The sequence below is a fragment of the Balaenoptera physalus genome (assembly GCF_965194825.1).
Source record: "Balaenoptera physalus genome assembly, chromosome: 16".
In the NCBI taxonomy this organism is placed as follows: Eukaryota; Metazoa; Chordata; class Mammalia; order Artiodactyla; family Balaenopteridae; genus Balaenoptera; species Balaenoptera physalus.
In genome coordinates, this window is record NC_138898.1 from 18,385,472 (window position 1) to 18,411,928 (window position 26,457).

General features: G+C 40.2%; 1 long non-coding RNA gene across 1 annotated transcript in view; it reads right to left on the bottom strand.

Moving 5' to 3' along the window:
• Positions 1–26,457, bottom strand: part of LOC309645405 — a 925,297-nt gene that overhangs the window by 699,551 nt on the left and 199,289 nt on the right. The gene's annotated exons all lie outside the window — the stretch shown is intronic.

A 26,457-nucleotide genomic window follows, 5' to 3' on the forward strand; every position in this document is an offset into this window, starting at 1 on the left:
AAGAGTTCGCCCAAGAGATGGAATCATACTGGATGGGCAATGGGGTTTGATCAATCATTAGGGGGCATTTGCTGTTCTGTGTTTCACCTTCCCCGCTGTCCAGATGAGATTTTTTTATGATTGTTTTCCTAACCCTACTTCATCATTGTATATTGGCTATATGAGAGGCAGATAATTTATCTTGTATTTTTTTAAGTCATTGCACCATGAAGAGCCACACATAGACCTAATGGAGAGGACCGTGCATTACCCAGAGATCCTAGACTTTGAGCTGGGTTCAATAACTACAAGGGACCTTGGAATTGTCTCCTTTGGTGTAGGGATGGTTGGGAAGATGGGAACACATGGATGTTTGGGTAGCAAAGGGATGGACTGTGGCCAAAGCTGCTAGTTGTTCCCAGTATCCGTTATCCTTTCCTTCCACAGTAACAGATCCCTTAATTTTTAGCTGGACACAGAGCTTCTCAGAATAAAAACCAAATTTACCAGCATCTCTTGTGTGGCCATCAGAAGAGCTCTTGCCAATGGGATATGAGCAGACATGATGCATGTAATTTCCAGGTCATATCTTCACGGGAGGGAATCCTTTCTTCTCCTCATCCTCCTTCCTGTTGGCCGGAACAGAGTCATAGAGATAAATTATCTTGCACCAAGTGGACAAGAGGAAAACCGTACAAACAACAAAATAGAAGGATACTGAATCCTTAGGCTTTTGTGAAGCACAGTTGCTATGCCAGCCCTGGATTTCCTACCTCCTACATTTTCATGTATGAGAAAAATAAACTTTTGTTTTGTTTAAGCTGTAGTTATTTTGGGTCTCTGCTATATGCAGCCAACTCTCTAATGCTAACTAATGTAAGAAATATTGAGAATAAATGAATTATGCATTCACTTTTAAACCTAGAAAGAAAACTCTAAAAAGTAGAAATAAGCAAGTAAAAATAAGAGCAGAATTAATGAAATAGGAAAAAGTAGTTTTGACAAGAAGTTTTGACAAAGAACAAGCAAGTTCTCTGAAGATAATAATGTAGATAAACTTTTTTGCAAAAGTGATCAAGAAAAAAAGAAAGAAGGCACAAATAATATTCTCATTAGATCATAATTAATATACAAGAAAAGTTTGGTTTTTAATTATAAGAGATTCTTACAAATCACTTTCGGTTGACATAAGACATAGATACAAGGAGAATTTTTCTATAAAAGTATAGAAAACCAAAATTGACAGAGAAAAAAATAGAAAATCTGAATATGTCAATAACTATTTTTTTAAGAATCATTTGACAAAATTCTTCTACACCCCCCAAAAACATACTATGCCCAGACAGTTTTATAATCAAATTTTACCAAACGTTCAAGGAACAGACTATTTCTATATTGTATAAATTCTTTCAGAGAAGAGAAAACAAAGGTACCGGACCATCTTATGAGACTGGATTAACCTTGATTCTAAAACCAGATATGGATAATTAATTAGTCAGCTTTACTGCAGTGACAACCCAAAAATCTCCATGACTTACATAAACAAAGATTATTCCTCATTCATATTACATGTGGACTGCAGGTCAGCTGAGGCCCTGGCCCCGGCTGCAACTCTGTTCCATGTGTCTTTGCATTCAGAGGCCCAGGCTAAAGGAGCATTCCTTATGTGGAACATGCTCATTTGGGGGGCAGAGGAAAAGAGTCAGAGAGCTGGTAAATAATTCTGGTGCCTCTTAAAATCTCTTGGTTTATTCTTGGGACTGACAGAGAGTCACTTCCACACACAGGTTCAAGATCAAACTTGACAAAAGAGAAGGTAGAATTAAATAATTGTTAACAATAATGCAATTCTCTACAGATAGTATCAGAAGAAAATTATAGACCAATTTCACTTATAAATATTAATATGAATATCCTAAACAAAACAGTCCACTGAAGCCAACTTTTTAAAAATCATAATATATGATCAAGTACAATTTATGCCAGGAATTTATGCAAGGATGGTTAAAAGTCAGAAAATTTGACGTGATGCATCACACTGGCATATTAAAAGCTAAAAGCATACTATATATTTTCTCAATAGTTGCAGAAAAAATATTCAGTAAAATTCAACAGCCATCCCTACAATTTTAGCAAATAAGAAATAAGTTTTTTTAACTGAAAGATGTATGCAAATTAATAATAAAGGCTATAATAAACATTATTCTTAATGGTTAAATTTCAAGGGAATTTCCATTAAAATTAGAAACAACACACAAAAATCTATTATTTCCCCTCCTGTTTATCTGAAGATCCTAGTCAATTTAACAGGCAAAAAAGGAAGAAATATTTGCTACAAGGATTGGAAAAACAAAAGGCAAAATTGTCATTATCTGCCTACAATTTGATTGCTACCCTGCAAATCCCAGAGAATCTAAAAACTACTAGCACAAATGAGATATTTTAGTTCAGTTGGTTAAGTTCAAATTTTTAAAAAATTCCATCAGTTATTTTTATACACCAAATATAGCCAAATGAGAAGATGTATACAGACTTTTTTTAAAAAACAGCATTCACACAGTCAAAAATCATAAGGTACCTGGGAATAAATCTAACCAAAAACAGTGTGAGACTTTATGAAAAAAAATTTCAAAACACACTGAAACACTTTTGGAAGGCCTAAATAAATGGCAAGCTGTATTACGGATGGGAAGGGAGACCTATCATAAGGAGGCCAATTCTCCATAAATTAATTTGTAAACTCCATAGGATTCTAATCAAAATCCAAATAGGGCTTTTTGTGGAACTTGTGCTAATTCAAAATCCCCATGTAAGAGCAAAAATCTAAGAATAACCAAGGCAATTCTGAAAAAAGAACAAGAAATGAGGAGAGTGGTCTACCTTAAAAGATAGGGAAAATATGGTTAAGCTGTAGTAACTGGGGCAGTATGGTATTGGTACAGGAGTAAAACCATGGTCCCCTAGGACAGAAAAGAGAGCATAAATGCAGAGCTACCTATGTAGATGAATGAAGTATATGACAGCATTACATATCTAGATAGCCACTCAACAGTTTGGGAACGATTTGACTTCTGTATGCAAAAAATTATACCTTTGTTTCAGGCCACACATAATTTTTTAAATTGCAGGTAGATTAGAGACATATATGTGAAAAATAGTTTTTAGAAGAAAATGTACACTTTCTTTTTGAACTCATGACTGGGAAGAATTTCTTAAGAGATAAAAAGCACAAAACGTAAAGGAAAGATTGACAAATTAAAATTAAAACCTTCTCTATAAAAAAAAGATACTATAAACAAAGTGAGAAGACTAAACAAAGTGATTACAGCTTTTTGTGATACATGGAGCCAACCACAAATTAATTCCCAGAGTATGTAAAGAACATGTACAAATCAATAAGAAAATACAGTCTTCAAATATGATGATCCCTAAATCAAAAGTTACAATAGCAGGTGCCTGAAATTGCAGGTGCTAATTTTTGATCAAGCTGTTTCTTACTCTGGCACCTTTAGACTCCAGCACAATGAAGCTCAATTTGCTAGAAGCGATAAATGCCCACATCAGTCAGAAGCAGACGGAAGTTTGCGATAAGATTTGAAATGGAGTAATTTGGAGTTGCTAGAGGACAGGGTGAGATAGAAAAACCAGATACAAGAAATGAGAAAGCAGTGAAGAAAGCATGGCTAAAATAAACAAACAAGTAAACCAGACTCCAGGGAAAGACGAGAGTGGGCTTAATGACAGAGGCACATGAGGATCAATAAGTTCATCGGAGACATCTCTGCCCAAACCCAGAGTGGGGAAACTGGCTTAACAGTAGTGCCATAAAGAGAAATTCCAGAGTTTGAGTCAACAGTGAAGTCAACAAGAACCAACAGTGGGACATCACTATTAATAGACTAAGGCCACCTTGAGCTACACATCAGAAATAGGTGTTCTCCATATACATTATTGATACTATGTATAAAATAGACAACTGATGGGAATATATAGCACAGGGAAGTCTATCTAATGCACTGTGGTAACCTAATTGGGAGGGAAGTCCAAAAGGGAGGTGATATCTGTATGTGTATAGCTGATTCATTTTGTTGTGCAGTGGAGGCTAACACAACATTGCAAAGCAACCATACTCCAATAAAAATTAATTTAAAAAAAAGAAAAGAAATAGGTGTTCTTAGGAAAAGAGTGAGAGCTACTATCTTCTTCTCACTAATCTGACAATACTTGGAAATGGTGGTCCATTCCAGGTCTCCCACTACACGGAGGACACCTAGGAAAATTGACTTTCCCATCAACAAAAGGTTGAAAGCCATTCCCATTGAGTGAGTATGTATCGTAAACCTACTGTTTGTTCATCAAAGTACTACGTAGTGAATTTACAACAATGATCAAGACATGCGCAATCACCACCCTTAGAGATTGGGGTGTGGTAGGAAGGGGCAAATGGAGAGAGTTCAACAACACGTCATTGGAATGTGTGCCATTTTATGACAGGTATATGTAAGGCACAAAGGGAGTAGAAGGCGAGGCATTGCATCAGTCAACTTAGATTAAGTTTTGCTGTAGTAACAAGCAATCCCTAGACTTCAATTTCTTGTAAACATAAATGTTTAATTCTCAGTCTTATTGATGTCCATTGTGAGTCAACTGTGGCCCTGCTCTTACCTGCACTTCATTCTAGGACCCAGAATGGAGAACCAGGCTCTATGCCAATCTCATATCAGAGGGAAAAGCACAATGGCAGAACCACGCAACAGTTCTGAAAGCTTCGGATCAGAAATGACATACTTTTTTTCTATCACATTTTAGTGGACAAAGTAGGTTACAAGGCCAGCCCTTGTGGCAGTTTGGTGGAAATAAAATCCACTTGCAAGGATGGGTCCAATGGGGAAGAGTTTGAAAGGAAGAGTCAGCAAATATTTTGAAAAAATAAAATCTATCGGTATAAGAAAAATATATAAGAATGTGTATTCTTACATATTAATATATATTCTTTTTAGATTTTTATTGGAGTAGAGTTGATTTACAATGTTGTGTTAGTTTCTGCTGTACAGCAAAGTGAGTCAGTTATACATATACAAATATCCACTCTTTTTTAGATTCTTTTCCCATACAGGTCATTACAGAGTATTGAGTAGAGGTCCCTGTGCCATACAGTAGGTCCTTATCAGTTATCTATTTTATATATAGTCGTGGGTATATGTCAGTCCCAATCTCCCAATTTATCCCTCCCCTTCCCTATCCCCCCTGGTAACCATAAGTTTGTTTTCTACATCTGTGACTCTATTTCTGTTTTGTAAGTAAGTTCATTTATATCATTTAATATACATTCTTATACACAGTATAAGAAAAAATGAATGCATATGTTCAGAAAAAAACACTAAGGTTCATGGCAGCAATATTCATAGTAGACCCAAAAAAATGGAAAATAACTGAAATGCCCATCAAGAACAGAATGGATCAAAAAATTATGGCATATTCCTACAGTGGGTCATACAATGGAATAACACACAGGAAGGAAAAAGAGTGAGCTTGTCACAATACAGATGAGGGGAAGGAGCCGAATACAAAAAGTGAATACAGTGTGATTCCATTTATAAGAAGTTTAAAAGGAGGCAACACTGATCTATGGTGACAGAGGTCAAAACAGCAGTTACTTTTGAGAAGTATCTGCTAAAGGAAACATGAGGGAGCCTTGGGAATGCTGGAGCTGTTTTATATCTTGACTTGAGTGGCTATATACCTAAAGTGGGTTCACTTAAGTGTATGTAAGTTATCTTAATTATTAAAGAAAAAAGAAAAAAGTCTGTACCATAGACCCCTAACCTGGAGAGGTGGGACCTCTCAGGAGAGGCTTGCTAGAGGAAGTTACTTATAAACTCAGACTTAAAAAATGAGCAGAAGTTATCCAGGTGGCTCAGAGGAACGTGTTGCAGGCAGAGGGACACATGTACGTGAATATTGGGGGACCAGAAAAGTCATGGCACAATCAAGATGCTGAAACACTTTCTAAAAAGGCCAGTGTGTCAGCTGCCAAGGGAAGTGCTGAGAGCCTTGATTGGAAAGGGCCAAAACTTGAGGGGAATATTCAGGATTTTGGTCCTTTGCGTGAGGAGCATGGGGCAACCACTGAATGGTTTTAAACAGGGAAATGTCACAGTGGTGTTTTTATTTTTGAAAGAATCACTCTGCCTACAATAAAAGTGAAGTTGAAAAGGCAAAATGGAAGCTGAGGAGCCAGATAGGAGACTGCTGCATTTACCTAAAGCAGAAAAGAGGGGGGTCCAAAATAGAATAACTGATAGTAAGGGCCACATGGCTTTTTGTCTTATTTTCTGTGCCAGTTAATTATGGAGGTGAAAAGAAGGAACCAGATTCAAGAGATATTTAGAAGAGGAGGAGCTTCAAGATGGTGGAAGAGTAAGACGCGGAGATCACCTTCCTCCCCACAAATACATCAGAAATACACCTACATGTGGAACAACTCCTACAGAACACCCACTGAACGCTGGCAGAAGACCTCAGACCTCCCAAAAGGCAAGAAACTCCCCACGTACCTGGGTAAGGCAAAAGAAAAAAGAAACAACAGAGACAAAGAATAGGGATGGGACCTGCACCAGTGGGAGGGAGCTGTGAAGGAGGAAAGGTCTCCACACACTAGGAAGCCCCTTCGCGGGCGGAGACTGCGGGTGGCAGAGGGGGGAAGCTTCGGAGCCAGGGAGGAGAGCGCAGCCACAGGGGTGCGGAGGGCAAAGCGGAGAGATTCCCGCACAGAGGCTCAGCGCCGACCAGCACTCACCAGCCCGAGAGGCTTGTCTGCTCCCCCGCCGGGGCGGGCGGGGCTGGGAGCTGAGGCTCGGGCTTCGGTTGGATCGCAGGGAGACGACTGGGATTGGCGGCGTGAACACAGCCTGCAGGGGGCTAGTGCGCCAGCCAGGAGGGAGTCCGGGAAAAGGTCTGGACCTGCCGAAGAGGCAAAAGACTTTTTCTTGCCTCTTTGTTTCCTGGTGCACGAGGAGAGGGGATTCAGAGCGCCGCTTAAAGGAGCTCCAGAGATGGGCGGGAGCTGCGGCTATCAGTGCGGACCCCAGAGACGGGCATAAGACGCTAAGGCGGCTGCTGCCGCCACCAAGAAGCCTGTGTGCAAGCAAAGGTCACTATCCACACCACCCCTCCCGGGAGCCTGTGCAGCTCGCCACTGCCAGGGTCCCGTGATCCAGGGACAACTTCCCCGGGAGAAAGCACGGCGCGCCTCAGGCTGGTGCAACATCACGACGGCCTCTGCCCCGCAGGCTCGCCCCACATCCGTACCCCTCCCTCCCCCCAGCCTGAGTGAGCCAGAGCCCCCGAATCAGCTGCTCCTTTAACCCCGTCCTGTCTGAGCGAAGAACAGACGCCCTCAGGCGACCTACACGCAGAGGCGGGGCCAAATCCAAAGCTGAACCCCGGGAGCTGTGCGAACAAAGAAGAGAAAGGAAAATTTCTCCCAGCAGCCTCAGAAGCAGCGGATTAAAGCTCCACAATCAACTTGATGTGCCTGCATCTGTGGAATACCTGAATAGACAATAAATCTTCCCAAATTGAGGAGGTGGACTTTGGGAGCAACGATATATTTATTTTTTTCCCTTTTTCTCTTTTTGTGAGTGTGTATGTGTATGCTTCTGTGTGTGACTTTGTCTGTATAGCTTAGCTTTTACCATTTGTCCTAGGGTTCTGTCTGTCCATTTTTTTTTATTACTTAAAAAATTTTTTTTCTTAATAATTATTTTTTATTTTAATAACTTTATTTTATTTTACTTTATTTTATTTTATTTTACCTTCTTCCTTCTTTCTTTCTTTTTTTTCTCCCTTTTATTCTGAGCTGTGTGGAGGACAGGTTCATACTGCTCCAGCCAGGCATCAGGGCTGTGCCACTGAGGTGGGAGAGCCAAGTTCAGGACACTGGTCCACAAGAGACCTCCCAGCTCCACATAATATCAAATGGTGAAAATCTCTCAGAGATCTCCATCTCAACGCCAAGACTGAGCTCCACTCAATGACCAGCAAGCTACAGTGCAGGACACCCTATGCCAAACAACTAGCAAGACAAGAACACAACGCCACCCATTAGCACAGAGGCTGCCTAAAATAATAAAAAGGCCACAGACACCCCAAAACACACCACCAGACGTGGATCTGCCCACCAGAAAGAAAAGATCCAGCCTCATCCACCAGAACACAGGCACTAGTCCCCTCCATCAGGAAGCCTACACAACCCACTGAACCAACCTTAGCCACTGGGGACAGACACCAAAAACAACGTAAATTACTAACCTGCAGCCTGCGAAAAGTAGACCCCAAACACAGTAAGTTAAGCAAAATGAGAAGACAGAGAAACACACAGCAGATGAAGGAGCAAGGCAAAAACCCACCAGACCAAACAAATGAAGAGGAAATAGGCAGTCTACCTGAAAAAGAATTCAGAATAATGATAGTAAAGATGATCCAGAATCTTGGAAATAGAATGGAGGAAATACAAGAAACGTTTAACAAGGACCTAGAAAAACTAAAGAGCACACAAACAGTGATGAACAACACAACAAATGAAATTAAAAATTCTCTAGAAGGGATCAATAGCAGAATAACTGAGGCAGAAGAACCGATAAGTGACCTGGAAGATAAAATAGTGGAAATAACTACTGCAGAGCAGAATAAAGAAAAAAGAAGGAAAAGAATTGAGGACAGTCTCAGAGACCTCTAGGACAACATTAAACGCATCAACATTCGAATTATTGGGGTCCCAGAAGAAGAAGAGAAAAAGAAAGGGACTGAGAAAATATTTGAAGAGACTGTAGTTGAAAACTTCCCTAATATGGGAAAGGAAATAGTTAATCAAATCTAGGAAGCACAGAGAGTCCCATACAGGATAAATCCAAGGAGAAAAGTGCCAAGACATATTAATCAAGCTATCAAAAATTAAATACAAAGAAAAAATATTAAAAGCAGCAAGGGAAAAACAACAAGTGACACATAAGGGAATCCCCATAAGGTTAACAGCTGATCTTTCAGCAGAAACTCTGCAAGCCAAAAGGGAGTGGCAGGACATATTTAAAGTGATGAAAGAGAAAAACCTACAACCAAGATTACTCTACCCAGCAAGGATCTCATTCAGATTTGACAGAGAAATTAAAAGCTTTACAGACAAGCAGAAGCTAAGAGAATTCAGCACCACCAAACCAGCCTTACAACAAATGCTAAAGGAACTTCTCTAGGCAGGAAACACAAGAGAAGGGAAAGACCTACAATAATAAACCCAAAACAATTAGGAAAATGGTCATAGGAACATACATATCGATAATTACCTTAAATGTAAATGGATTAAATGCTCCAGCCAAAAGACATAGACTGGCTGAATGGATACAAAAACAAGACCAGTATATATGCTGTCTACAAGAGACCCACTTCAGACCTAGGGACACATACAGACTGAAAGTGAGGGGATGGAAAAAGATACTCCATTAAAATGGAAATCAAAAGAAAGCTGGAGTAGTAATTCTCATATCAGAAAAAATAGACTTTAAAACAAAGAGTATTACAAGAGACAAAGAAGGACACTACATAATGATCAAGGGATCAATCCAAGAAGAAGATATAACAATTATAAATATTTATGCAACCAACATAGGAGGACCTCAATAGATAAGGCAAATACTAACAGCCATAAAAGGGGAAATCAACAGTAACAGAATCATAGTAGGGGACTTTAACACCCCACTTTCACCAATGGACACATCATCCAAAATGAAAATAAATAAGGAAACACAAGCTTTAAACGATACATTCAACAAGATGGACTTAACTGATATTTATAGGACATTCCATCCAAAAACAACAGAACACACTTTCTTCTCAAGTGCTCATGGAACATTCTCCAGGATAGATCATATCTTGGGTCACAAATCAAGCCTTGGTAAATTAAAGAAAATGGAAATCATATCAAGTATTTTTTCCGACCACAACGCTATGAGACTAGATATCAATTACAGGAAAAAATCTGTAAGAAATACAAACACACGGAGGCTAAACAACACACTACTTAATAACTAAGAGCTCCCTGAAGAAATCAAAGAGGAAATCAAAAAATACCTAGAAACAAATGACAATGAAAAACACAATGACCCAAAACCTATGGGATGCAGCAAAAGCAGTTCTAAGAGGGAAGTTTATAGCTATACAAGCCTACCTTAAGAAACAAGAAACATCTCAAATAAACAACCTAACCTTACACCTAAAGCAATTAGAGAAAGAAGAACAAAAAAACCCCAAAGTTACCAGAAGGAAAGAAATCATAAAGATCAGATCAGAAATAAATGAAAAAGAAAAGAAGGAAACAATAGCAAAGATCAATAAAACTAAAAGCTGCTTGTTTGAGAAGATAAACAAAATTCATAAACCATTAGCCAGACTCATCAAGAAAAAAAGGGAGAAGACTCAAATCAATAGACCTAGAAATGAAAAAGGAGAAGTAACAACTGACACTGCAGAAATACAAAGGATCGTGAGAGATTACTACAAACAACTACATGCCAATAAAATGGACAACCTGGAAGAAATGGACAAATTCGTAGAAATGCACAACATTCTGAGACTGAACCAGGAAGAAATAGAAAATATGGACAGACCAATCACAAGCACTGAAATTGAGACTGTGATTAAAAATCTTCCAACAAACAAAAGCCCAGGACCAGATGGCTTCACAGGCGAATTCTATCAAACATTTAGAGAAGAGCTAACACCTATCCTTCTCAAACTCTTCCAAAATATAGCAGAGGGAGGAACACTCCCAAACTCATTCAATGAGGTCACCATCACTCTGATACCAAAAGCAGACAAAGATGTCACAAAGAAAGAAAACTACAGGCCAGTATCTCTGATGAACACAGATGCAAAAATCCTCAACAAAATACTAGCAAACAGAATCCAACAGCACATTAAAAGGATCATACACTATGATCAAGTGGGGTTTATCCCAGGAATGCAAGGATTCTTCAATATACGCAAATCAATCAACGTGATACACCATATTAACAAATTGAAGGAGAAAAACTGTATGATCATCTCAATAGATGCAGAGAAAGCTTTTGACAAAATTCAACACCCATTTATGATAAAAACCCTGCAGAAAGTAGGCACAGAAGGAACTTTCCTCAACATAGTAAAAGCCATATATGACAAACCCACAGCCAACATCGTCCTCAATGGTGAAAAACTGAAACCATTTCCACTAAGATCAGGAACAGGACAAGGTTGTCCACTCTCACCACTATTATTCAACATAGTTTTGGAAGTTTTAGCCACAGCAATCAGAGAAGAAAAAGAAATAAAAGGAATCCAAATCAGAAAAGAAGAAGTAAAATTGTCACTGTTTGCAGATGACATGATATTATACATAGAGAATCCTAAAGATGCTACCAGAAAACTCCTAGAGCTAATCAATAAATTTGGTAAAGTAGCAGGATACAAAATTAATGCACAGAAAACTCTTGCATTCCTATACACTAATGATGAAAAATCTGAAAGTGAAATTAAGAAAACACTCCCATTTACCACTGCAACCAAAAGAATAAAATATCTAGGAATAAACCTACCTAAGGAGACAAAAGACCTGCATGCAGAAAAGTATAAGACACTGATGAAAGAAATTAAAGATGATACAAATAGATGGAGAGATATACCATGTTCTTGGATTGGAACAATCAGCATTGTGAAAATGACTATACTACCCAAAGCAATCTACAGATTCAATGCAATCCCTATCAAACTACCAATGGCATTTTTCACAGAACTAGAACAAAAAATTTCACAATTTGTATGGAAACACAAAAGACCTTGAATAGCCAAAGCAATCTTGAGAAAGAAAAACGGAGCTGCAGGAATCAGGCTCCCAGACTTCAGACTATACTACAAAGCTACAGTAATCAAGACAGTATGGTACTGGCACAAAAACAGAAATATAGATCAATGGAACAGGATACAAAGCCCAGAGATAAACCCACGCACATATGGTCAACTTATCTTTGATAAAGGAGGCAAGAATATACAGTGGAGAAAAGACAGCCTCTTCAATAAGTGGTGCTGGGGAAACTGGACAGCTACATGTAAAAGAATGAAATTAGAACACTCCCTAACACCATACACAAAAATAAACTCAAAATGGATTAAAGACCTAAATGTAAGGCCAGACACCATCAAACTCTTAGAGGAAAACATAGGCAGAACACTCTATGACATAAATCACAACAAGATCCTTTTTGACCCACCTCCTAGAGAAATGGAAATAAAAACAAAAATAAACAAATGGGACCTAATGAAACTTAAAAGCTTTTGCACAGCAAAGGAAACCATAAACAAGACGAAAAGTCAACCCTCAGAATGGGAGAAAATATTTGCAAATGAAGCAATTGACAAAGGATTAATCTCCAAAACATACAAGCAACTCATGCAGTTCAATATCAAAAAAGCAAACAACCCGGGGCTTCCCTGGTGGCACAGTGGTTGAGAATCTGCCTGCCAATGCAGGGGACACGGGTTCGAGCCCTGGTCTGGGAAGAAGATCCCACATGCTGCGGAGCAACTAGGCCCATGAGCCACAATTACTGAGCCTGCGTGTCTGGAGCCTGTGCTCCACCACAAGAGAGGCCCTGATAGTGAGAGACCCGCGCACCGTGATGAAGAGTGGCCCCCACTTGCCGCAACTAGAGAAAGCCCTCGCACAGAAACGAAGACCCAACACAGCCATAAATAAATAAATAAATAAATAAATAAATAAAATTTTTAAAAAAAGAAATTGTTAAAAAAACAAACAAACAAACAAACAACCCAATCCAAAAATGGGCAGAAGACATAAACAGACATTTCTCCAAAGAAGATATACAGATTGCCAACAAACACGTGAAAGAATGCTCAACATCATTAATCATTAGAGAAATGCAAATCAAAACTACAATGAGATATCATCTCACACCGGTCAGAATGGCCATCATCAAAAAATCTACAAACAATAAATGCTGGAGAGGGTGTGGAGAAAAGGGAACCCTCCTGCACTGTTGGTGGGAATGTAAATTGATACAGCCACTATGGAGAACAGTATGGAGGTTCCTTAAAAAACTAAAAATAGAAGTACCATATGACTCAGCAATCCCACTACTGGGCATATACCCTGAGAAAACCATAATTCAAAAAGAGTCATGTACCACAATGTTCACTGCAGCTCTATTTACAATAGCCAGGACATGGAAGCAACCTAAGTGTCCATCAACAGATGAATGGATAAAGAAGATGTGGCACATATATACAATGGAATATTACTCAGCCATAAAAAGGAAGGAAACTGAGTTATTTGTAGTGAGGTGGATGGACCTAGAGACTGTCATACAGAGTGAAGTAAGTCAGAAAGAGAAAAACAAATACCATATGCTAACACATATATATGGAATCTAAAAAAAAAAAAAATGATCAGAGGAACCTAGTGGCAAGACGGGAATAAAGACCTACTAGACCTACTAGAGAATGGACTTGAGGATACAGGGAGGGGGAAGGGTAAGCTGGGACAAAGTGAGGCAGTTGCATGGACATATATACACTACCAAACGTAAAATAGATAGCTAGTGGGAAGCAGCCGCATAGCACAGGGAGATCACCTTGGTGCTTTGTGACCACCTAAAGGGGTAGGATAGGGAGGGTGGGAGGGAGGGAGATGCAAGAGGGAAGAGATACGGGGACATATGTATATGTATAACTGATTCACTTTGTTATACAGCAGAAACTAACACACCATTGTAAAGCAATTATACTCCAATAAAGATGTTAAAATAAAAAACAAAACAATATTGTAAAGCAAGTATACTCCAATAAAAGTTTTTAAAAAATAAAAATAAATGAACATACAACAACAAAAAAGAGATATTTAGAAGGAAGAATTGACGGGACTACTAGACGTCAGTTGGTGAACAGCGAACAGCTAAAGAAACCAGGGTTTGTTCATTCTGGAGCAGAATATGCAAAGTGCCAGCCCAAATAGGAAAGGTTGCTGTGTGGAAGAAGCAGAAATGCTTGGGTAAAACCAGAGTCGATGGGCAAAGTCACAAGGAATGGCTTCCTCCTGTCTGTACTGTCCAGTCAGGCTACATGTCATCACCAGAGGTAGTACCAGGAGGTGCCGAGCAGAGGCTGGGTGATTACCTTGTAAGGATTCTGTGGAGAGGAGACAAGTGAGGGTTGGGCCAGCTGACATCCAAGGTCTTACAATGCAAAAGGCCTACGAACAATGGGCAGTCCATTTGTCTCCTCTGAGGCTAAGTCTTTAGGTCTGGTCGCTGATGATATTTGCCAAAACTTACATACTGGGATCTGGGGTCTCCGCCCAAAATACGCTCATCACCCCAACCTTCCTTAATTCCTGTATTTCCATTAACTTGTCAGGGTATATTTTAATTATCTTGTTCCATGTTCATCAACCCCCATGGTCTCATGGAGGTGGTCTTGTGAACTATACTGTTTCAGGGATCAGGTCTGACATTTTTATTTCCAAGAACCCATCCCAGGGCCAGGTGCTCCTGAGTGGATGAGTAGACTTACCCATGACTTTTTAAGTTGCATAGTATTCCATGGTTCTGATATGTCAACATGGAACCGTCTACCCCAGAGGTCCTGAAATCAGATAGGCTGAGGGGGAGCAGCCCAGAGAATCACAAGAAGCTGCTACATTTATCATGTCTATTACTTTTGGGTGAGAGGTGTCAATCAAAAAAGACCATCATTTGCCTTTTGAGCAACTCCTAGAAATGAATACACACTGGTGAACAAAAACTGAGAATTTAAAAAAAAAAAATGTGAAGTAGAACTGAGCTCTTGGTTGGAAATGCAAGCTTTTAATATTTAACACCCCGGAGGGCAATGCAGGTCTCACTTCCTCTGACTGACAGCTCCTAATGACAGCAATAAACCAAGGTGCCCCCATCTGCCAAGCAGATGTTCTGAGTAGACAAGGGGCCCAACCACTGTCCCAGATGCATCTGTGTTTTCTAATTGCCGAACCCTGTTTAAGGGCCTGAGCTATAATATGCATGTGCTTTATCACCAAAGAAATGGAGATACATACGACAGGAACATGGAGCCTGATAAAATCAGAAAGAGGACATTATCAATGTTCAGATGAAGGTAGATAGGAGTTCTGACTGCTTAACTAAAATACTTCAAAGCAAGTTCAGAATGAACTGGAGTGGAGGGAGGTGGTGAGAAAAGAGAGATGTAGTAACTAAAATTAATTACTCTTGTTACTATGGTAGCAACCCAGAACAAGCAAAGTTAGACACACATCCAAGGTGAATCCCAAACAGGGCCATGTGCTTGCTTTCCTTTCCCAAGTAGCTGGAAGCAGTTATCTAACAGGATTAAATCCCATTGTTAACCCACTTGACTCCAAAGACAATCTTCCTCTCTGGTTGGTTCAGGGCTGTAACAGCACAAGTGTTGTTTGAATCCTAACATCTCTTACCCATGTTCATGCTGACCATTCTTTCAAGATAGCCAATTAGGTGGTGTCTTGGTTGGGTCTGCCAGAAGATGACCATCAGAGAAGGATTCCAGAGCAAGTAGTTTAGTAAAGCCCAGTAAGAAATGGAACCATCGAAGAGAGATCACCCGATGAGAAGGAGACATGGAAAGGGGCTAGTGTCAGAGACATGGTACTTCCACAGAGTGGGAGGGAATAAAGACCCTAGTCTCTCCCTTCCCACACTCTGATCTCCTCTCATTGGCCAAACCCAAGCAGAAGCCAGAAGGTAAGGGAGCCCAGGTAGTGTAATTTACAAATTACATAGCCTCACATGGCACAGAGCAAAAAGGAAAGGTACAAATTGAATTGGTGGGGAGGGTGCATGGTGACTCAAACATGGAATGATCAGCACATCCAGGCTGGCTGATAGGGCGGGGACAGTCTAACCAAAATTTAGCCAGTTTCCTTCAAAAGACAATAGATACCCCTTTTAAAGTTTGTAAAGGAAGATGTGCTAAGAAGGATACATTTCTCAAACCCAGCTAAGACTGAGGGTCCTAACAAGCTAGAGGACAGAATTCTTGGAAGCTGACCTCTTAGCTGCTGCAACAAAGCAGAGAGAGCTTTAATTAAAAGCCGTCCTTCCCGTGCTGCTGCCCAGCTTCAAGCAGTCCTTTGGTCTCCAGCTGCCTCCTTGAGTCCCAGAATACTTTCCACCCACAGAGGAACAAAGCACAGCTGCTGCTTCCTGGTACCTAGAGGCCTCTTGTTACCCACCCTCCTGTCCCCTTTTGTGGGGGGAGGAAAAGAAATATCCATGAGCAACTCGAGGTTGTACACATCAGCCTTTAAGAATCCCCAGATGCATTGATCACTTTCTCACTGCCCTGACCTTCTGTTTTCACCCAAGAGGCATCATTAAAATTGGACCCTTTCCACACATGCTCACAAAAGCAGCACCAGTTTGGCCCAGAAAAATCTTGGTCTTTCTGGTCCACAACCCTCACAGCACACAGCCTCCCCAGTCGTAGAAAGGTGCCAGTGGAACAGATGGCCAAAAGGCACATGAAAAGATGCTCAACATCACTAATTATTAGAGAAATGCAAATCAAAACTACAATGAGGTGTCACCTCACACTGGTTAGAATGGCCATCATCAAAAAAATCTACAAACAATAAATGCTGGAGAGACTGTGGAGAAAAGGGAACTCTCCAACACTGTTGGTGGGAATGTAAATTGGTACAGCTACTGTGGAGAACAGTATGGAGGTTCCTCAACTAAAAACAGAGCTACCATATGATCCACCAATCCCACTCCTGGGCATATAACTGGAAAAAAACACAATTTGAGAGGGTACATGCACCCCAATGTTCATCGCAGCACTATTTACAATGGCCAGGACATGGAAGCAACCTAAATGTCTATCAATGGAGGAATGGATAAAGAAGATGTGGTACATATATACAATAGGATATGACTCAGCCATAAAAAAGAATGAAATAATGCCATTTTCAGTGACATGATGGACCTAGAGATTGTCACACTGAGTGAAGTCAGACAGAGAAAGACAAATATCATATGATACCACTTATATGTGGAATCTAAAGAAATGGTACAAATGAATCTATTTACAAAACAGAAGTTGAGTCACAGATGTAGAAAACAAACTTATGGTTACCAGGGGAAAAAAGAGGGGGGAGGGATAAATTGGGAGATTGGGATTGACATATACATACTACTATATATAGAATAGATAACTAATAAGAACCTACTGAATAGCACAGGGAACTCTATTCAATACTCTGTAATGACCTATATGGGAATAGAATCTAAAAAAGAGTAGATATGTGTGTATGTATAACTGACTCACTTTGCTGTACAGCAGAAACTAACACAACATTGTATATCAACTATACTCCAATAAAAAATAATAATAAATTAAAAAAGAAAAAAGAAAGGTGGCAGTGGAGGTGATATTGGGCTGCTGTGACTGTTACCACTGTGGCTGTTTAAAAGCAACATCCCCAGGTGCCACCCATAATTAATTGTTCTGTTCTACTGAGAACCCTATCAAAAGGAACTGGAGGAGGTGATTTCCAAGATCATTGTTTCTCATTGGTTCAAAGTTACCAAGAAAATACAGAAAAATCACATTAATCAAGGGAAGGGAACTTTGGATTGAAACATGGCAGGAGTCACTGCAAAGCAGGCCCCAGGGAAAAGGCCTCCCCAACCCCCAGCAAATGAATTGGAACCGTGTGTAAACCAACACCAGAATGCTGTGTCTTTGGCTGGTTTTTCAATCCCAGGTTTAAAAGATTTGATTTATTAAAGTTTTAAAACTTTAACCTCATAGATGAATTTCTCAGCCAACATTGATGAATTTCTCCCATCCACCATCATGTTGTAACATGACATGGCTCTTGCAAAGCACTTATGCCTCCAACTTTGTTCAAAAATAAGTGGAAAGGAATGAAGGGGACATCCTCAGAATTTTGTTATCTTGGAAACTAGACACACCACACACACACACAACTAATATCCTCTAAGGCCAGCCTCCTCCTATGAGGGGTGAGTAGAGGGGGACTATAACAAAATCATAGAAATATCCTGTCTTTCCCTGCTTGTTTCCCTTGGGAGAACTCTTATTTGTCCTTCAAAACCCCACTCATATACCCCCATCCTGATCCCCTCTGAGTCTACTGTTGTACTTTTCACACTGTCGTGACTTTTATTCACATCTGTCTCTTCTAAACTCTGCAGAATCTCTGATTTTGTCACCCTACACTCCCAGAACCTAGCACAGTACATAGTAGGTGCTAAATAAATGCTTGTTGAATTAAATTGAATTGGGGGCTCAGGGGGCATAAGTTCTAGTTCTACCTCTTTATTCTTAAATAGCTTCATCTCTTGACATCTCAGTTTCCTTGGAAATAAGATGAGATCAACCATTTCCTACTCTACTGTCTACGTCAGCTCAGGCTGCTATAACAAAACACCATAGATTGGGTGACTTAGACATTAGTTTCTCACAGTTCTAGAGGCTGGGGAAGTACAAGATCAGGTGCCTGCTGATTCAGTTTCTGGTGAGGGCTCTCCTCCTATCTTGTAGATGGCCATCTTCTCATTGGTGCTCACATGGCCTTTCCTCAGTGTATGCACATGGAGAAAGCAAGATCTGTCTTCCTCTTCTGATAAGGGCACCAATCCCATCATGAGGGCCCCACCGTGATGACCTCAACTAAACCTAATTACCTCCCAAAGGCCCCACTCCCAAATACCATTACACTTACGAGGGCTTCAACATATGAATTTTGAGAGCGCACAAACATTCAGCCTTTAACACCTGCCTACTTCCTAAAGCTGTTATTAGGGCCAAAGAAGATGAGCTGGAGTAAATGGGACTATGAACTTTGGACCTCTGTTCAGGTGTGAAGGATGATTTAAGGATAATTGCCAAGCAATGCCAAGACCAATGTGTAACCTGGTGTTTCACCACCTCACCATCCCCTTGACCTCCAGGGCTGGAAATCAGTGACATCAGTCAAGTCATACTATGCCACTTCATCTGTCATAAAATTCTACTCACAAAGTCAAGCGATCTTCGTTTGATTGTTGGGGAGAAGAGAACTTAACTTTTCTCCTAAAAAGTTTGCAGTCACTCATTCCTTAGAAGTCCCTAGCTTGACAAACTGCTGGTGGTGACATTTTCATTTTGCCATAGAGTGTTCCATAGAACTCTTGTCCCCCAAAAAATGCCAACAGGTGGTCCACAAACAAAATAATACGACATAATAGATGGGTTGATGTCCAAAAAGGGTGGAAAACACTGGGTTAAACAAAGGTCAGTGAGTTTCTTTCCTGCAGAACTTCTCAGAGCCTTTATTATTGAGAAGGCATTGATAATCTTCAAAAGTTGGGCTAACGTATGCTTTCTTAGAAAGCTGGCCAAGAATGTGGGGTTTGGGATCCTGCCTATATCTATTTCTATCAGTAAGAGACAAGACTAAGTATGGAATTGGGGAATGAGTGAGGAATGCATCTTGAAAAAGTAATTCTAGTTCTAGGTAACATTTACTGAGCCACTACTGTGTACCATTAGAGATTTCACATGCATCATCTCATTTAATTCTCCCAACAACCCTGTGGGTTAGGGAGCATTCATTCTCCCACTTGTCCCACCTCACCTCCTTTCTGCCATGCTGCACGAGCATGGCTTTTGCCAATTATTTCTACAGTATGTGAAACAATTTTTTTTCCTGCCTGTGACTATCAAAACCTTTCTTGAAGAGTAGCAATAATGGTGTCAGAACAAACTGATTTGGTTATAAATTCAAAAAGAGAGAAGCATTTACACTGGGATCATTGAAGCATTTGCTTCCCACCGTAAGTGAAGAATCACACTGTTGTAAGTCCTCAGCCTCCGTGGCCCTTTTGAAGGTAGGATGGATGTATTGTATTATCATCATTCCATTATAAAATCAATCTTTCCCTATTCTGATGGATTGTCTATTGATATAACTTCATACCATTATTTTTCTTCTTCTTTGGGACAGACAAGTGAATTTTCCTTAATTTCATGTGAATTATGAATAATTTCACCTTTTGAAAACTTCGGTGTTTTTATTTGTACTTTATATAGTATAAGGAAACCAAAAATGGACAGTTTGCCGTGTAAATGCAGCTCCAAGTCCATTAGCCGACACCCCCTTGCGCTAATTCCCAACAGATTTCATCCCTGACTTACATAGAAATTCTGCAGCTATGGCTCCCCTATTAGCCCCTGAAAATGGAGACTGTGCAGTTGAACTTGCCCAGGGTCACACAATCAGCAAATGCCAGAGCCTGAGTTCCTCTCTTTCCTTTGTGTAGTTCAACTTCTCAGGAACAAGGCAGATGAGCCATTATCTGAGCACGAACCTAAGGTCAAAGCTAGCTCAGCCATGAGAGGATTTGGAGCTAATACCTGTGAGGGAGACTCAAGCTGCCTTTCCCCTTTCCCATCCCCCTCGGTCTCAGGGGGACCAGAAGCCGGAGTCAAGTGAACAGAAGCACGTGCATGAAGTGCCAGAAACTGCAGGGGAACTGAAGGTTGACTCCCACGTTTATGGTCCAGGGTACTCCTAAGCAGCTTTAAAATGTGGCAATCCCTCCCCTGCAGCAATCTCCCCTTACTCAAAACTCTGGGGTACTTTGATGGACTTCTTTCTCTATGCCTCTACTGCAGATATGAGAACCTGGGATCAAGTTTACACATGAATCAGTGATAGTTACTTTGAGTCATGACCTACATCTGGTGACTTTGACAACCCAGATCGTAAAATCAGAAAAGCATTAAGCAATGGGATGGAGCATTAGACACTAAAAGAAAATGCCTCTGAATATGCTTATTATCTTCAACAGAGCAAAACATATGTACATGTAGTCCATTGAAACTATGGAGAAAGATGATACCGAAAACTTCAAGAGAGCTACAGTCAGTGGGAGTTAATGGTACGGTACCTATTTTTGCTATTTTACTAATTCAAGATGTGAAAAAAGTCTTTGACATCATCTTTATTCAGGACCCTATTATTGCCTTAATTTTGTAGGGGTAAAATTGTATTAATAAGGGCTTTCATAAGTTTGTATTGATAAATGCCCTCGTCACCTGATTCCCACAGATTTCTCAATTGTAGAGTCTCCTACCATGAGGGTGTTTGGAACTATTATTTTTGCAGTTGGAGAGAAACTAGTTAAACCTTTCTTCATAAATGGAACCATCATCAACCCAATCATCCACACCATCGAGCTAGGTCCTCCTAGGAATTGTCCTGTAATTCTCTCTCTTCCTCACCCCCACATTCAATCAGAACTATAGGTTTACCTCCTTGACATCTACTGACTCTGTCCCTGTGCTGCCACTGGCACCACGAAGGTGTTAGTTCATCTCTCGCTTAGATCTTTTCTCCAGGTCCCAGCTGATCTGCCCCCAGAGAAGATTTCTAAAAGGCAAACCTGACCGTGTCTCTCTCCAGCTTAAACCCATCAGGGCTCCCCCTTGCCTACAAAAGCCCATTTATTAATAGATGTCCCACTTAACTGGCCTCTGCCTGTTCCTTCCACTGCATCTCCCACCACTCCCACACGAACCCTAAATTTCCACCTGATGGAAGTTCTTGTAGCTGTACTGCCCTTAGTACCTACTCTTCCATCTTCCTAAGCCCCATTACCCTCCCCCCTCATCCCAGGTGTGGTCTCCTTAAAGCTCTAACTCATTAGCATCTAGACACACCAATCAGTAGAAACTCAGTCAGCTGTGTGGCTTTGGGACAGTCACTTAGCCTCTCTGATCCACTTGCCTTCCACTGGCAAACGGATATAAGACCTATTTCATGGGATTGTTGTGAGTAACTGAAGGCTCATTATGCACTCAACACAGAGTGGACCCTCACTAAGTTCTCCCTGAACCCGAGTTTCAGGAGGACCCTGAGACAAGCAGGATTGGAGAAAGGAAGGAGCTAACTGGACCTGCTTCCGCATTACATGATGGAGAGGTAATACTAGACAACTCCAAGGAGAAAACTCATTTTATCTTTATGATATCCATGATTTCAAGCCCTTTGGTCTCCCTTTATCAGAAACTGTTAGTTATGCCCCAATATCCATTTTCTCCTTGTTCTATAGTAATAGGAAACCTGGACTCTCAGTTGGGCACTTAGCCAACCAAAATAATATTACAATTCCTAACCTCCCTTGTAGCTAGATGTGGTCCTATGGTTAAGACGGTTAAGTTCTGGCCAGTAGGATGTGAGCTGAAGTGATGTATACAACTCCCAGTTCCCATCCGTAGAAGGAAGAGGCAGGCTCTGCTCTTTTTCTCCCTCTCTTTCCAATGCAGATGTGGTGGAGGTGGTCATGGTGGGCCATACCTGACCATATGGAGAGAGGCAATAGCCTGGGAACAGAAGAGCAGCATGTATAGAAGCATCCCAATCCCCGAGCACTAGCAAAGGACAAAGCAGCCACACCATCTTGGACTTTATGTGAGAGAGAAATAAACTTCTCATTTATTAAGCCACACTCATTTTGAGTTTCTCCAAGAGCAGCTAAACTCTACTGCAACTAATATAATTTCAAATACATTCTCATTGGCTTCTGACTCCATGGCCCCAACCATGTGGGGAACAAAGAGGTCCTTTCTGCCCTATTCACATCTCCCAAACTACTGCAGGTCAGTACCAGGTGAGGTGAGCCCTGGTTTTCATCAGTAAAGCTAGAAATGATTAAAATGTCTGCAGAATTATATGCCAAAAACTTCTATTATTACCATCTTACTATGTCAAAGTTGAAAGGCATGTAAGATTTCTCCAGAGAGCCCATTCACAATGCATTGCAGAACTGTGTAGGTGTTTTATGAAATGTGTTTTATTCAAGCCAGGATATACAACACGAACATTATTGAAAAAAAACTGAGGGTCTGGTTGTCTCCTTTTAATATAGACTTTTAACAAAAAAGTAATGTCGTATACATATTCAATTTAATTTAAATTTTATTTTGCCTGCTATTATTCATTTTGGGTGTTCAATGAAGAAGAAATATTCCCTTATTATTATTATATTAGTTTCTGACAGTTCAATTTCTCTGACTGCTACGCCACAAACAACCTCCACTGAAAAAGCATAGAAGTAGTTGCTTTGATCAAAATTTCATGCCAAATCTTTTAGAGTCCACGTAGATCACAGCCTCTGAACACAGACGCATGGTACCAGAGCCCCCGGAGCCAGGCTTGGGAAAATTTCTCCATCCAGAACATGGTGCACATGGGAATTACCTGGGAACTTTAATACCTGCTGTTTCCCAGGTCCCACTCCAGATCTTCTAATGTAACAGAGCAGGGATGCTCAGCACCAGGATGTCAGTGCAGAGCCCGGGGTGGGAGCCATGACTGAATGGCGGGATGGCGTATAGTAAGTAGAAGGGGGTGCAGGACAGAGAAGTTCTGGTTTGAACTGTTGACTCTGCCACACAGTTGTTTTGATTTTAGTTTCTTTGGTTTTTTTACAGGTTTCTTTTTTTTTTTGAGATACTCACTTGCCATACAGTTCACTCATTTAAAGTATACGATTCAATGGCTTTTACTATATTCATGGAGCTATGCAACCATCACCACAATCAATTTTAGAACATTTCAGTATCAAAAAAAAAACCCTCCATTCCATTAGCTTTCACCCTCCTTACTCTCCCCATCACTCCTCAAGCCCTAGGCAACTACTAATTTACTTTCTGTGTCTATGCATTTGCCTATCCTGGGCATATAAATGGAATCATACAATACGTGGTCCTTGGTGGCTGGTTCTTTCACTTCTCTCACATAATGTTTGCAAGGTTCATGTATGTGGTAGCATGAATCGGTAGTTTATTCCCTTTATGGCTGAATAATATTCCATTATATGGATACACCACAGTTTGTTTAGCCATTCATCAGATGATGGATGTTTTGATTGTTTCCATTTTTTGGCTATTATGAATAACCCTGCTATGAGCAATTGTGTACAAGTTTTTGTGTGGACGTTATGTTTTCATTTCCTTGGGTATATACCTAGGACTGGAATTGCTGGGTTATATGGTAACTCTATGTGTAATCATTTGAGCAACTGCCAGGCCGTTTTCCATTTCTGACAGCTCTCAGTCTCCCCATCTATAAAATGGAGTCATAAAAGCAATGTCACAGGGTTCCTATGAAGATTAAATGAAATAAAACATGGAAAGTATTTATAAACATGCCCAAGCATTGTGGGCATGGATGAGTTCATTAATGAAATCCCAGCAGCTATAATCAGGTGGGAAGTTAAAAACAAACAAGACCAGAGGAAAGAAATGCTATTTGAGTCACTTATTTCTATCCAGTGGAGGAGAATTTTTCAAGGTCTACCACTCAAACAATTATTATCTTCTCATTTAAGAATGATCTTTGGCTAGTTACTTAATTTTTGAGCCTTGGGTTTTGTTTTGTTTTGTTTCAAGTCTGTAAAAGGGGTGTGATAAGGTATACTTTACATAGTGGGAGGTAAGGCTTAAATGAGATCACATAAATTAAGCATCTGGTACTTGACACAGAACAGGTAACCATCCAAGCTTTAGTCTCATTCACTTTCCTTTCATAAGACTTATAAAAGGGAAGGCTAGAAAAAGGGACAACTTGATCAAGTCATGAATGAAAAAGCAAGAATGAGGACAATTTCTCCAGACTTTAAGGTCACTAGGAAAAACTGTCACAAGCTGTTGGGATTTCTGCCTTCATTACCCCTTCAGAGACTGAACTCTGGGCTTAGTGGCATAAGGATGGGTCCTAAGGAGGGAATCCTTTATCTTTACATGCCCTGGGCTCCACGAGGGGAGAGAGGTCAGTTGGTAATCTAGGTCTACTGACCCCATGGCCCACTACATAGGACTGGTCATAGCTCCTTGCCGCAAGGAGGTATTTAGAACTGCAGGTAGACCTCCTTAGTGAGGGCCAAGGGACAGATGTGTCTGGCTTAGAGATTGTCCAGTAATCTGTTACACTAGAATTTCTCAAACTTTAAAGGGCATACAAATCACCCAGGGAGCTTGTTACAGTACAAATTCTGATTCAGTAGGTTTGGGTGGAGCTCAAGATTCTGTTTTTTTAAACAAGCTTTCTGGTGATACCCACATTGCTAGTTCAAAAACCACATTTTTGAAGAGCAAGATATTAAACGCTCCTTGTTTTTTTATTCTACTCAAACAAAAAAGACCCAGCTGTGGAAGTGCTAGGAAGAGAAAAGATAGGAACAGATTTAAAGAGAAGCAAGAAGTTGGCTGGAGTTCTGCTATCTGCTCTGGGCCCAGTAATAGTGGAAGGCGTACCCCTCCCCTTCATACCCAAAACCATGCCATGGAATCTTAAATATCTGATTGAAAAATGTTAATGCACTAGGATATATCAATGTCAATATCTTTGTTTTGATATTGTACTAGAGTTTTGCAAGATGTTACTGCTGTATTATTCTTTCAACTCTGTATCTCTCTGTATTATTTCTTATACGTAAATGTGAATGTATGTCTCAAAATAAAAAGTTTAATTTTAAAAATCCACAATAAAAAAACGTGAATGACTCTAATGAAATGGTAGCCAATAGTTTGGTAAGTCACAGTTTCCAATTCTGTGCTTTCAACAAAATTGAGAAAGAACTAAGTCGAGTTGTTGGTTAACAGATCATTACAAGTAGTTTTTGATGATTAAAAAAAAAGCACGAGGAACAAAAGAGGGATTAGAGTTGTATTTAAATAAAAATCAACTTTAGGTGTAACAGCAGAAAGAAAGGAATGGATTTGTTTTTTAAATAAAAAACACGCCAATCTTATTTTACAATCAGAAACACAAAAGTCTGGTATATAATCATAGCAAATGCATTTGTTTCTAAATTTTATAACATGGTCACTTAAAGAAAAAGCTGACAAGGGGGAAAATCAGAAAAGAGAAAGAAAAGACTAAGTATAGAAGGAGGTGACATAAGAGAGACCCATAAAAATGGGATAGAAAAATGAGCAAAGAGCGGCTTAGGGGGTGTCTGCGGTGAGCCCTCACTGCCCTGTGAAACTGAGTTATAGAAATAAAATGATAGATTCGGAGGCTGTTAACACTGGAAAGTCTCTTAGAGAGTGTAAATGTTTAACAGCTTGCTTGGGAGGAGGTGGATGGGAAACCTTGATTCGTAGCATTTGCCAATTTCCATGGTGTAAATACTACCACCACCACCACCCCCAGGGCCAATTTCAGACCACCAACAAAACATCACTGAACACAAAGTTGAGAAGACACACTCAGCTCTCATGGGTCAGTATGAACAAGCCCCAGGACACTGATGCACTCAGACATCATTTTCTCCAACCTGATCACTTCACAGATGATGCAACTAAAGCCAAGGAAGAAATGTA